Source organism: Mustela putorius, unplaced genomic scaffold (assembly GCF_011764305.1).
Source record: "Mustela putorius furo isolate JIRA1106 unplaced genomic scaffold, ASM1176430v1.1 tig00001703_pilon_pilon_pilon, whole genome shotgun sequence".
In the NCBI taxonomy this organism is placed as follows: domain Eukaryota; kingdom Metazoa; phylum Chordata; class Mammalia; order Carnivora; family Mustelidae; genus Mustela; species Mustela putorius.
In genome coordinates, this window is record NW_025421849.1 from 119607 (window position 1) to 134294 (window position 14688).

Sequence of the window (14688 nt, forward strand, 5' to 3'; positions counted from 1 at the left end):
CGAGCTGAAGTCCTACGCTTCACCCACAGAGCCCCCTGGGCACCCCATGAATCATATCTTAAAGAGTACATACTGAGAATTTCAATATGCCATGTACTGTTCAGAGATCCATAGAGATAGATGTGTCCATGATGAACTGAAAACAACATTTCGTAACACTGTATTTTTTCCAAGTCTGTATCATCTGCAAAGATACTGTCTTGTGTCCATCTGGTCTATAGATAGGGATGCCCTGGGCTGGGAATGCCCTGGCACTCTTCCAGAGCCCCTACCGCCCGCAGGGAGCCCCACACATATTTCCCTGCACAGAGCCCAAGCTGCGGCTGGCCTGGCTCTCGTGGCTCTTACTGTGGTCACATCAGGAACTCAGAAATAAGAGGGACACTCAAGCGGTCAGTTACTTAGAGCAGCCAGGGCCTTTTTGTGAGGGAGAACACTCTTTGGCCGCAGCCAGTCTGTGGATCTATTGGTATAGGAGGGAATGTGTTTATTGCAGATGGCCGTCTCTGAAACGGATCCCCGACAATCAAAATCCCCAAGTCAGGTCCCTACATTATAATTACGGATGAAAAAAGCTAACTGGCAGGTGCTCATTCTAAGGGTAGCACAGTCTCCAAGTGTTGATCCGTCAGACTCAAGTGGGGTGAAGACATGGTTAGTTTCCCTTTCTTGGTCTTGTTACTGTGACGTGTTTCCCACCCTTGCGACCATCGATGGGCATATCAGAGCGCAGAGGGCCGGTCCCTTCACGCTCAGCTTCTGGACTCTGGACTGTGTGGTGGGTGAACCCAAGCAGTCTGCCTGGGCTCAGACACCACCATGAAACACAGATCCCAATCCTACCTTGCTCGTGACGCCATGCGTTTTGGTCCCCATCCCTACAAATGCAAAGGGGCTTCTTCCCTGACCTTTCTTTTCTTCCTTTAACCTCCACATGCCCCTTCCCGACCCCAGCCTCCACTTGCCCCCTCCCGACCCCGACCTCCACATGCCCCTCCCGACCCTGACCTCCTCCTCCGGTGGCTTGCATATACCTTGAGCGTCACTGGTTAAGATGCTAGGAAAACATTAAAGATTGGGCGGGCATTCCAAATTGGAAAGTCTTGGAAATTTGGGTGGACAGAGCAAGTCAGTGCCCATTTACTATAAAAGAGTTTTCAGTTGACACTTCTTCCCGGGTAAGATCCTTCAATGACTTTCATTTCCTTATCTTTGCTTCCAAAGCCATCATAAATTTGGCTTCAGTGCCTTTCTTCAGGCCTAATTTGTTTTAGTCACCTGCAGGGCCCCAGACAAACAGACCCATTCATCATTCCCTGTGTACACAGCCTGCTCCGAATCTCTGCCCCTTGGATCATGGGGACAGGAGCGGGCTCACATCTGTGTGCTCAGGTGTGTGCTGCCTCCTCCAGAAACCCGTTCCCCAGCCCGGAAAGACCTAAAGTTAGTCCCCCCATCACAGCGTGCCCCATTTCCTGGGCAGCCCCTCAAGGTGCTTTCACTCTCTAGCTGGCTTCTGAGCTGCCCTGTGCCTACCATGGGACTCTGCTTCTCTGCCAGGGCCCTGAGCACAGGCACCATATCTTGCTGGATTTTACCTTAAGGGCTATAAGAATTTTGTAAAGGTTGATTGAAAATGAAATGGATAACAGTAAAGTTAAAGGATGTTTTTCTGGCAAAGATCTCTTGCTCACTAGTAAGTTGATATATGTAGGTTGGAGGCCTCTTTGGGGGGCTAATTGGTTTGGACTGAAAGACAACGTCTTCCTGTTTTACTTTCTTTGTTAAGAATTCCCTGAGCCATGGGAGGCTTGGATGGCTCAGTGCATTAGGGCCTCTGCCTTTGGCTCAGGTCACGATCCCAGGGTCCTGGGATCGAGCCCCACATTGGGCTCTCTGCTCCACCGGGAGCCTGCTTCCTCCTCTCTCTCTGCCTGCCTCTCTGCCTAGTTGTGATTTCTCTCTGTAAAATAAATAAAATACTAAAAAAAAAAAAAAAAAAAAAAAAAAAGAATTCCCTGAGCTCTAGCTCTAAAGGGCTTGGCTCCAAAGAGGTTAAATTCCCCATCTGTGAGGCATGGCCTAAGCCATTTGCCACTCTCAGCCTGAGATTGCACATTTCTGAAATGAGGGAAATCGTATTTCTTAGGCTTAGTTTCCTTGTCTGAAGAATGGGGTGGAGCAGTAGCTTGCCGTAGGCTGAGAGAAGGCTGTGCAGGATAATCCAGGCAGAGCCCTCAGCATGATGTGGGGACCGTGTCACTGACAGTACCCTGCCCGCTCCTCCAGTGATCAGGAGTCTAATTAAGTAAATGCAAATACTATGTTAGATTAGTGGTGGTAGGATTCACCGATTGCTGGCTTGAACCAGATATAATCTAGTCCTTCCCATTCCTGCTCAAATCAGGGTTCCTCAACTCTGAGCTTAAGAGAAATTTGAAATCTGCCCAATTTACCTCTATTACCAAATATCACATCATGGAAAAAAATATTATATATATAACCATATTTGCTAGAAAACAAATGCTTTGGGGACCCGACCACGGGAAATGTAAAATTCCAAGCGTCTTAATTATTTATCAGAGTGTCTTTTTGTGCACACAGCAGAAAAGTAAGGTCCATTTCTCAAAGCCTGCCTGAATTTACTAAATACAGTTAATCATCATTAAGCCTTAAATGATATGTGAGATCAATATGACTGTTGAGAAAACATCATAAATTACTTCTTGCTACCACTTCTTAAATATTGGAATCTTGGACGTTTACTGAAGAGTTTTGTATATATTGAATATTCTATCTCTAAAACAAATAGAAGCATCGATATGGAAAGTGGAAGGAAGTGATTTTGCATTAAATTTAAAGCACATCAGTTCACATGGAGAACGAAGGTCACAGTAGAATTTGAAAGTAAGCCAATGTGATTTTTAAACCCAAAAAGTGAAGCACCTTGACTCTCTAGTCTAGGATTTTTAAGTAGAAAAGGGTCAGGACAGCTCTCAAATACTGGCTCTCCACTCACCTAAAATGCACGTGATATGCTGGGACATTTCAGGTGGAGTCACCCTAAGAAAGATGGTGGTTCTTTGGTGCGTGTTCCTGCCTGAATCATGACCTATGCATGACTGCAGGTCTGCTTTTCCTGCCAGCACCACAGGCCATCTTCCCACTCCCCACACAGAAGACACACAGTTTCCGCGGTGTTTGGCAGACAGTGTGTGCCTGCCGTCAGGTCCGCCTTCCATCCAGGAGCCCATCTCGTTTCCAGACCTCTGCTTCCTTTGCCCCAAAACCTGTCTCCTTATTGTTATCACAGAGAGAGCTTCTTGTTCTGAGGATTTAGCGTTCCTAATGATCACCGATGTCGGTGACTTCGTAACTCTTCACCAGGGTGCCTATTTTGTGAGTCTCTGCTGGGAGTCCAGAGATGAGGAAGGACAATCCTCACCTCCAGGCCAAAGTCCACGAAGGGCTGTAGAAGAAGGAAAGGAAGAACATGCCCAAAGAGTTCCGCTAGCCAGCCCAGAGCAGCGTGGATCTCAGCGATGTTCACTGAGTCCCTCAGTGCATTTTCATACCAACTGCCAGGCATCCTAAATGTGGGTAAACTCAACTGTGGGAGGAGTTTGTTCCCCTAAAACCGTAGGTGGGTGTGTTGTGGTTGCCAAGGACCCGCAGGCCTTTTCTTGGGAACAGCCCTTCCCATTACCCACTTCATTAGTGAGGTGTCTCTTGTGACCCATTCATGGGTCCCCACATTCTCTAGGCAAGCAGAGGAAATAAGATCTTTCTGGAAACTTGTGTCTTGAGTAAAGTGAGACAAAGATAAAAATATGGCAAAAATAAAAACCAGGCAGATTTTCATTTTGTAAGTTGTGTTCAGTAAAGCAGTCTTCCTTCAATATAATATATTTTTTATGATCTAATAATGGAGAGTTTCTGCTGCTTGCAGACGCGTAAGACAGAGCTTGTACGACCAAACCCGGATGCATTCCCTATGAAAAATGACATAGATCTTGGTGGAGGTGGATGTTGGTTTCCAAGGGCAGTGGAGCAGCCTGTATGAAATCAACCCTCCTCAAGAAAAGTACGAAAACTAAATAAAATTTAGAAGGTATTTAGTTGAAGTATCAGAGAGTAACCAAGGCATCCAGATATGAAGGGTCCAAAACTGTGCATGAAGGGAACTATGTCACTACCCTGAGGTCAGCATTCTCCAGTCCTTTGCACTCAGGATACAGTGAGAGGCCAAGAAGTTATGCAGAACTCGAGGCTGAGACATTTCATAGGGCCAGGAAGATGAATAGTGAAATGCAGGGCTTCTGATCCAGCAAGGTCTAGGATTCTGGGGGCGGTGGGAATGATGGATTTCTCAGTTACATTCCCAGAATGGGCATGGAGCAGTCAGTCCAAGGGGCAGAGGACCAGGCAAGAGGAGTGTGGGGAGGAGGAGTGTGGGTGGGCAGAGCACTGAGTGGACGGTCCAGCTCAGCCTGATGAATCTGACCAAGATCCTAGAGACGTGGACACCTGCCGAGCAGAGAGCAGGGAAGGGGTGGGGTGAATGAGTGAAGCCAGCATGAGGTGCTCCCGATACATGACCTCAGCATCTGGCCCTTCTTATTGTCCTTTCTATGTGTTCATTGCTCTTCTACGTTCCCTCTCCCCCTGGATCACGAGAAACAAATTCTAGTGAGAGAGTAAAGGGTTGAACCAAATGAGGCGTTCCCTAGCAGGATGGCACCGAGATCCTGGTCACGGTGCATGTGAGGAAGCCCTTCTGACAAACTGCCAAGACAGGGCTGGAATGGGGGCACCAATCATGTAGCTGGAAGGTAGTTCTAAGGACAAAAAAAAGTAGCTGAAGACACTCTGATCAGACTCACACAAAATCCAGGTGCTTCATGGAACAGGGAAGCAGGGCAAAGGGCATCACACTGTGGTGCTAAAGCCAGCAGACAACGGTTTGGCTGTTCAGATGCATCCACGTCCACTGCTGTCTGTTGGACAACTGCACTGTCTCCCTCAACCAGCCCATGGTCCCTGTGGGCATCTTAATACTCTTGCTCACAGCCTGGTCCCTTCATACTTGCCAGGGGCCCTGCCATGTCTGTAGGACACCAGGCTCTCAGTGCCTCCAGAGCTCCACAAATAGACATCTATCCCAGACAAGGATGGAGACCCCAGCCTAGGGAGGATCCCCACCGGCTGAGGCTATAGGAAGAAAGCCAGGGAAAGCATGTATATGGGGGTGAAGATGAAGACCAGGGGGAGAAGAGGAAGGAGGAAGACGCCGGAAGCCACGTGGCACAGAAGAGAGAAGGGCTAGGAACTTCTTTACTCCATTCTCCTAGCTCTAAGCAAATGAGAAGTCCTTAACATCCTCCTGCCTTCCAGGTCCTGATTTTACCTTAAAATGTGTTTTTTTTTCCTTTAGTTTTGATTTTTAGAGTTTTTCTTAAAAATTTAACAATAATTATCTATTTACAAATGCAGAAGTATTGTAAGAGAGCCCTCAGGAGCTGCGGAGAATGGCAAAGCCAAATTTGATCTCTGAACTGTCTAGCAAAAGTCAGTCTGTGCCCTTTTGGGAGTGAAACTTTGAGATTATCTTGACTCCTCCCTCCTCCATCCTGCAAAGCAAACAACACTGTAATGATGAAGAGCCCAGCTATCCAGAAAATCATGGGAGAGAGGGGCTGATGCATGAGATGATGTAGATCTCTAGGTGATTGCTTAAAAATAATGGGGGACGCATGTAATCTTGTCTCCAGCAGATGTCTTGTGAGATTATGTGTGCGTGTGTGTGTGCATGTGTGTGTATGTGTGTGTGTGTGTGTATGCAACAACCAAAACAGCATGGCTTCGTTGTGGGCATTGGATCAGTTTGTGGAAACCGTGAGCTCTAGCCTGGAGGTCAACTCAGTTTCTGGGTATCAGAAGCTATGTTTCCTCCTTTTCAGAAGGGAGCTATAAAATGAAGTCATTCAATGCAAGCTCTGCATTTCACGTATGAGGCAGCTCAGGTTCACAGAGGTCATGCAGCTGGTCAAAGTTAGATGTGGCTTTGTGTCCTGGTAACGTGTGTACTAGTTACAGTGTCCGGTAACGTGGTTGTTCCACACGTGGTCTGTAGGACATTATGTGTAATTAGGCCATTTAGTCTTCACGGCCACTTTGAAAGCCAGGCATTGTGAGGATGTTAAGGATGGAGAGAGTTTCCTACTTTCCTAAGCTACACAGCTACCACTTAGCAGGGCTGAGATTCTGCATCTGACTATGGGCTTCGAGTACCAAGCCTCTGTGGGCAGCGCTTCCAGTGGGCGGAGAAGGGCCACCACTCTGGAACCGCCTTTGTGGCCAGATGATGGGCAGGCCTCCCACTTATCATGCATAATATTAATTACTTTCAGACATGCACACTCAAGGCTATAATCGGTAAACTCTATTAAAACTAAATCAAAGAACAAAATCAGGAGATCAACTGCCCAGAAAAAAGAGCCACTTTTAACCTGGGTACACAATCAAATATCGAAAACTACACAGCAGAAGAATCCATTATTAGTAAAATAACTATATTACACAAAATGCAATGATAATGAACTTGGTGAACTTCAGTGTTATATGACTGTTATATGAATGCTTACTATTCATCAAGAGGAAAAGGATCTTTAATTTTCTTATGCACATATTCACCTTCGTTCATAATACTGGCCTTGGGGTCACTGGCTTTGCCATTTTCATGATGGTAGGGAAACAAACAGGGAAATTCAATGCTTCCATTAGTGGGCAGACCATTAATTTAACTTTAATCAATATGACTACTAAGAGTTCATTGAAAATCCATACTCTTGTTTCTATAATACTAAAGTATAATTAATTATAAAAACATGCAATAAACATGTTTCCTAAGTAGATAAAAAATTAGATTTTAATAAAGTTATTATTTATTTAATAAAGTTATTATTATGCATATGAGGTGATTAACATTTTCTGCATAACCTTTGGGGTATACACTGAGTAGTGATTTTTTTTTTTTGAAAAATAAAACTGCAGTGAGGTTACAGAGTGATATAGATTAAAATCTGTCCTTTCTGTTCCCTCCGTTGGCTGTCTATGGGCCATTGTCTTTTTCAGGGTAAACTAGGGGAGAAAGATGTATCACTTTGTTATCTTAATGCCAATGAGCCCCCACAGATCTTGGCAGAGCCCGTTTCATTAGGATGTAAAATTGCCACACTAGAGCATGGTCTGAGCACAGTAGAAAGCAATTGAATAATCTATTCAAAATCTAAATGTGAATCATAATAAACACAGGATTTGCACTGCCACCAAATCATATTAATCTTGGGAGTGTTTTATTTGTTCCAAGCTCATGTCTGTCATATCTTGCAGAGGTTTTAGAGATACAATGTAGATTCTAAACATAGCAAATAATTGTCTGAGTGACTCATTGGACTGCTAAGAACTGGGTGTGCTTTCATACTAGACTAGTGTATATACACAGCCATAAATCCGTCTGGAAATGTGGAGGAAGCTTCATTTGAGTAGCCACAACTTGTTGTAAAAATTACACTATTTTTCATTGGTTCTTACATAAGTTCTATAAATGAGATAGTTATTATAAAGTAGGATCTGGAAGTTTAAAAAAAAATGGAGGTTCCAGTGTCTGAGGTATACATAGAAGTCAGTGATAAAGCTGGTGATAAGGTCCCATGTCCCAAGACTTGGGACAATTACTGTGTTGGCAAAGAGATTTCCATGGCTCTCCTGGACACTCACCCAGCACTGAGACAATTGGCAAATCGAACCTAAAATCAAAGCACATGATTCTCAGATGTGTGTTAATAAATCAGTTATATCTTTTATAATCTCTAAAGCAACTATTAAGAAAATAACTAAAAAAAATAGTAAAAAGCTTAAGAATAAAATTCAAGTGGTAGACTAAAAGTACTTACTTACAATAATAGAAAATAGTCACAGAGGACAAAGGAACAATAAGACAGGAGAATAAAGAAAACATAGCAAAACACAGCATCTGTAAAGCCAGCCACACCAATAATTACATTAAATGTGGATGGTCTAACCACCACAACATAAAGACAAAGATTATCAGACTAGATATAAAAGTGATATTATATATATGCTGTCTATAAGACACATGCATAGACTCAAGGATACAAATAGTTTGAAAATAGAAGATGGCAGTAGATGTGCCTTATAAATAGTAATCCTAAGAGCTGGCTCTGTTAATATCAGAGAAAAAGGACTTCAGGATGAGAAATATCATTAGATAAAAAGAGAGTGAAAATGAGGAAGGCTTAATAATGATAAATTTATATGTACCTAGCAACAGAGCCTGCAAATATATAAAATGGAAAAAAGTGTTCACAACCTACTCTCAATGATTCAAAGAACAGACAGAAAATTAGGAAGAACAAAGAGTTGAAAAATATTATTGACCAACTCACTCTAATGACTGAGAACATCATAGTGTTTTCACTATCTTTATGATGAGTGAAAATAGCATAGGACATGTTATCCAATGACTGCTGAATATGTATATTTAGGACCACCTGTTCATCAACCAAGAAAGCTCTTAAGTGAGAAAAGTTTAAAAGCCTATTATTTAAAAGTATTAGAATCATAGAAAGTATGTTCATTGAGCACAATGAAACCAAATTAGAAATCAACCATGGGGGGTTATAAGTCCCCATATACTTGGAAATTTAAAAACACACTTCTAAGTAACCCATGGGTCAAAGGAGGCATAAAGAAGAAAATTGGAAAGTATGTTGAAACTGAAGGAAAACAAAAATACAACATAGCCAAAGTGAAGAGATGCCTGATGAATGCTGGTATGAGAAATGTCTCAAATGCATAAGTTAGGCATCCATTTTAAAAAAGTAGAAGAAAAAAACTGACCCAAAGTAAAGTTGAAGAGATGTAATGATTAAGATCAAGCAGAAGTCAAATAAAGAAATCACAGAAAAATAATGGAAAAAAAGCAATAAAACTAAAAGTTGCTTCCTTGAAAATATCAACAACTTTGACAAATCTTTCTGTAAGCTATAAATACATAAAATAGAGAAGACAAAAAATACAAGAATCAGGAATGCAATAAGTTCATTACTACCTAGTCTACTGAAAATTTAAGTATTATAGGATATATTTTGGCCACTATTTTGCAAATAAATTTGACAGCTTAGATTAAATGATTAAATTTTTTTGAAAAAAAAAAAGATTACTAAAACATACTCAGTCAAAGTAGAAAATGTGAATAGTTCACAGTTAAGGAATATGTGTTGATAACTAAAAAGTCTTCCCATGGGGCACCTGGGTGGCTCAGTGGGTTAAACATCTCACTTCAGCTCAGGTCACTATCATGGGGTCCTGGGATCGAGCCCCACATTGGGCTCCCTGCTTCTCCCACTCTCTCTTTACTCAATCTCTCTCTATCAAAGCAATAAAATCTTTAAAAAAAATCTTCCCACAAAGATAAGTCTAACCATTGGTATTTTACCAGGAAATTCTGCAAGTATTTAGAGAAGAAATAATTTTAATCCTTTACAAACTCTGAAAGATAGAGAAAAAGGGAATAAATACTTCTAACTCATTCTATGAAGCCAGTATTACCCTGATATCACATACACAAAGATTGCAAGAAAGCAACAACAAAACCAATCTACAGACCAATATTCCTCACAAATGCAAAATCCTTTGTTCACTGGTTATACATCATGATCAAGTGGAACTTGCCCTCTTGAGTTTAGGGTTACAGAGAAAAAAATCATGTCATTTCAATAAAAATTTAAAAAGCACCTAACAATATCCCAGAAACATTTTTTAAAGGTTTTATTTATTTATTTGACAGAGAGAGACACAGCGATAGAGGCAGCACAGGCAGAGAGAGAGGGAGAAGCAGGCTTCACGCTGAGCAGGGAACCCAATGCAGGGCTCGATCCCAGGACTCTGGGATCATGACCTCAGCTGAAGGCAGAGGCTTAATGCACTGAACCACCCAGGCGTCCCCCAGAACCAATTATTAAAAAAAAAAAAAAAAAAAAAAAAGGTTTGCAATACACTAGAGATAGAAGGGAACTACTTCAACTTGATTTACAGAATATACAAAAACCTATAGTAAAGTCTTACTTAGTTGTGAAATAGTGAATTCTTTTTCCTTAAAACTGAGCATAAATAAATGAAACAAGATGGGATTGGGAGGGAGACAAACCATAAGTGACTCTTAATCTCACAAAACAAACTGAGGGTTGCTGGGGGGGAGGGGGGTTGGGAGAAGGGGGGTGGGGTTATGGACATTGGGGAGAGTATGTGCTTTGGTGAGTGCTGTGAAGTGTGTAAACCTGGTGATTCATGGACCTGTACCCCTGGGGATAAAAATATATGTTTATAAAAAATAAAAAATTATTAAAAAAAAACTGAGCACAAGATGAGAATGACTGGTTTCGCCACTTCTGTTAAACATGTACTGGGGATTTTAGATAATACACTACAGGAGAATAATAAATATATTAAAAGCACATAAAGCAGAAGGGAAAAATATGAAAGTGTCTTTGATTTTGGTTTACATGGCTCTGTAAATAGAAAATCCCAAGGAGTTTACAAAACACTTCTAGAACTAATAAAATTAGCCTGGTCACAAGATATAAAATCAATATACAAAAATCAATTATATTCCATACAAACAACAAACAATTGAAGTGTAAAATTATGATACATTAATTTATTTTAGCTTCAAATAGAATAATTAGGAACAAATATAATAAAAGAAATGAAAGATGTATATATTTAAAACTAGAAACATTGCTATAAAAGATCTAAATAATAGACATTTGGGGTTCATAAATTGGAAGATTCAATATTGTCCCTGTGGCAGTAACCGAACATTGTGTCTTATCTTTTGCTAACTCTGATAATCTCAGAAGATGAATAAAGCATATTTGTGAATCAGTATAAAAAGAAAAAAATACATTTAAATTATAGCAATCTTTTTATTTTTTATTTTTTTTAACGTTAGAGCAGAAGTTTTCAACAAAGTCTGGAGTGTAGGTTGTTTTAGAGGTCGTTTTATTTCCTGAGTTGTCCAGACATGAAGATCTCCCTGTTTAATGTGACCTTTAGCTTTGATAAGCCTGCACTGGCTCTTTATTCTTTTTAAGTCTTTACTAATTACTACACAACCTAGAGAATTATTTGTATTTTTCTAAAAACTGATTTTTTGGTTTCTGGCTCTCCACACAAGGAGCTTGGAAATCCTCACTCATCCTAACAAGAAAAATTCTGAACAGACTGGGAAAGTCAACAAATCTTCCAGGATCTGTAGGAAAAGAGAGGACATGGGGCAGACCATTGCCCCCAGTGCAGAGACAGATTGGTGAGTGCAAGTCTTTGTGGGCTGACAGGAACAGAAACCCACAAGGTGAAAAGCATGAGCTGCAGTTGATGAATTTCTGGAGGATTAGAGAATAAAAAACAAAAAGAAATGCTAGAGACAAATAGACTACAAACAAAAAGAACATTGTAACAGAAATGAAGAATGCCCTTGACCGTGATGAGTAGCAGAATTTTTCAGCGCTTTGGTGTGTGGATTACTTTGAGTTAAAGGTGCTTACACAATAACAAATGCAAGGAGAACACTGTGATTTTTTTTCTTAAAAGTAGGAGAGGACATTCTCATGTGATAGATGACCTTTCTGAACCACAAGGAAAGTAACCTTGTTATCGCCGACCACAAGAAGCTGAGACTTGGAGAATTCTACACGAACAACCTTGTTTCAATAACTTGTCTTCCTTTAGCTTCCCCACAGGTTTTAGTGGCTTTCCCACAATTGCCCCCTTTCATTTAACTTGCTACAAAAGCATGCAGAATCCACTGTTTCTTTGGTTCTTCTTCCTCATGAGGGCTCTGTGTCCTGTGAAACTTAAATAAACGTGTGCTTTTTCTCCCATTAACCTTTCTTATGTCAGCTGAATTTTCAGACACAGCTGGAAAATTCTAAGAAGACAGAGGGAGAAATTCTCCTCCCCAAAAGCGGGCTTGTGAGCATGGCTGGTAAAAGAATTACAGAATTTGAGGATAACTCAACAGAACCCACAAAATCTGAAAAGCAAGAACAACAACTGAAAAAAATAAAAAAGCAGAACAGAATATACAAGGACTTCGGGACAACTCTAAAAGTTGTAACTCAATGCTAATATCAGCAGAAGAAAGAGAGAAAGGAGCAGAAGCATCTGAATCAATAAGGACTGAGAATTTCCCCCAAATTAATGTCAGACACCAACCACAGATGGGGGGATCTCTGAAAACAGCAAGCATGATAAATGAAAAAACAAACAAAAAACATTGAGACACATCATTTTCAATTACAGAAAATCAAAGATAAAGGAAAAAAAATCCAGAACAAAGCCAGAGGAAGACAACCCCTTACCTGGAAAGAAACCAGGTAAGGATTACATCCTATGTCTCCTCAGAAAGCAGGCAAACAAGAAGAGAGTGGAGCGAAATATTTGTGCTGAGAGAGAGAGAACACAACACTTGAATCCTGTGCCTGTGAAATCGTCCTTCAGAAGTGAGGGAGATATAGTTTACCAGAAAAACAACAGTTGAAGGAATTGGTTGACAACAAATGTTGCCCCAAACAGTCATTTAGAGAGGAGGGAAGAGCTTTGAAGAAGGAACAAGTGAAGGTAGAATTTAAAACAAACTGCCAGCTATCTGTAATAATAACCCTGTAACGATTTCTCCTCACAATGAGGCTCATCAGTCTCACTCAGGAAAGCCCAGGCTTCAGACAAGGAGTTGTGGAAGCCGTAATACCCTCCGCATAATGTTGTACTTAGTATGATAATCTTGATAAAGCCATTTACATAGCTGAAAGAAAAAGAGTAAATCATTATGGAAATTCTGTTCTGTTATTAGGAAACAATTGGAAACAAGCCCCCCCACCCTCGCCCCTGGCTCAAATTCATTCTAAGACAAAAACAAATCCTGTCCCACTTATGATGATCATTTTCTCCTTAAGTGTGATAGACTCTACTCTCTCTGGTGTATTTTCTATTATAGTTTCCTGAAGACAAATATGACTAGAATAATCAGCAAAAATTAAGCCAAAGGAGCCCATAGGCCCTCAAGAAAGCAACAGGGCAACAGAGCCCATGAGAACAGAAGCAGGGTAATGAGCGAGGGATGGGGCATCTGCATCGGAGAAAAATGTTGTCCCCAGGTTCAAAAAAGGGTTGCTATTGCAGAAGGGCGATCCCCAGGGCTTCTGTCTATAAGAAATTCAGACAGAATTTGGACTAAAGAGTTTAGATGAAAGTTCTGTAGGTAAGGGTGGAAGAGGTGTGTAGGGGAGAGAGGCTCCATTTTCCATCTAGGAGATCCCATGTTGGAATGGCTGCCATGGAACACTGTCACTCTTGGTTGTGCCCCTCAACCCCTGGTCCCCCCTCCAGGAGGAGGAGTTCTGGGGAACATCTGCCTTAGGTCATTCACTTAGATCCTACAGGCCCTAACACGCAGAACTCAGCTCTGCTGAGTGTCCTTCTGAAAGCATAAGCTGGTCTGGCTCCTGTGGGACCAAGGGTTTTTCATTCCAGGAAACCAGGATATTTTATAATAAAGGATAAATTGTGGCTGGCGGAAAGAAAAAGGAATCATAAAACTCTCACTTTCTTATGCCTGGAAAAACCAGAACTTAGAGTGTGATATATTGAAATGGGATCTGGGCAGTTCTTCCCACACCCCAGAGGGTCAGGCAGCTACTGAGGTATCAGTAGCAGGAGTCTAGGTTGGGAAAGAGGGTTTCAGTGTTCAAAAAATGGGACAGCTCAGGATCAAGGGAAGAATGTTCTTTAATTATTTCTGTATCAGTGAAAAGCCAGAATTTCAAACAGATTTTTTTAAACCCACATTAATTAGCTATAAAAATAAAATCAAGGACTAAGTGAGGTTCTAAGTGAGGGTACTCAGGGGTCTATAGTCAGGTGTTGACTAGAACAAACAGTACAGTTCTTCTAAGTTGTGAGGTGTTTTAAACAGGATCTCAAAGGGAAGCTGGGTCTTCCCTGGCGGTGTGGCCTTGGGAGCAGGAGCTGCACACTAGGGGTTGGCCGAGTCTCCTGGTGCATGACTTGGACCTCCACCGAGGTTCTTAGCACTCCTTTGTAGTCCTCTGGCTGAGGCTTTCAGCAGCTCTTAGGATAGATCTCACCCCAGGGAAGGAGACCCAGGAGGCTTGGTAAGCTGGGCCCCTCCCTCTCTCCTGCAGGGCTTGCCCTGGGAGAAGTAGTCAACACCCCATGGCAGAGTGTGCTGGGCTGTCCTCCTGTGGCAACATGGGCCCACCCCTCTGGAGAAGGTAGGGCCTGGCATCCTTTCAGAAGTCCTGTGCCCCAGGATGCCATGAGGAAATTGCTAGTTGGCACCCCATTCTTCTCCTGTGTCACCTCTATGTGTTTCCTAGGTTCTGATTTTCCAGTCAAGTGGTTTTTTCTGAGAGCAGTTTCTACTTGACTTTTCCCATAGGAATGACATGTTCAAAGGAAAAGCAGTACCTTATTGACTGCAAAGGGAACCAGCCTGGGAGGGAATTCCCCACAGAGGCCCCCACAGCCCACTGGGAAATTGCCATTGCAGGACCATTATGGCTCTGGGAAAGCCGCATTAAC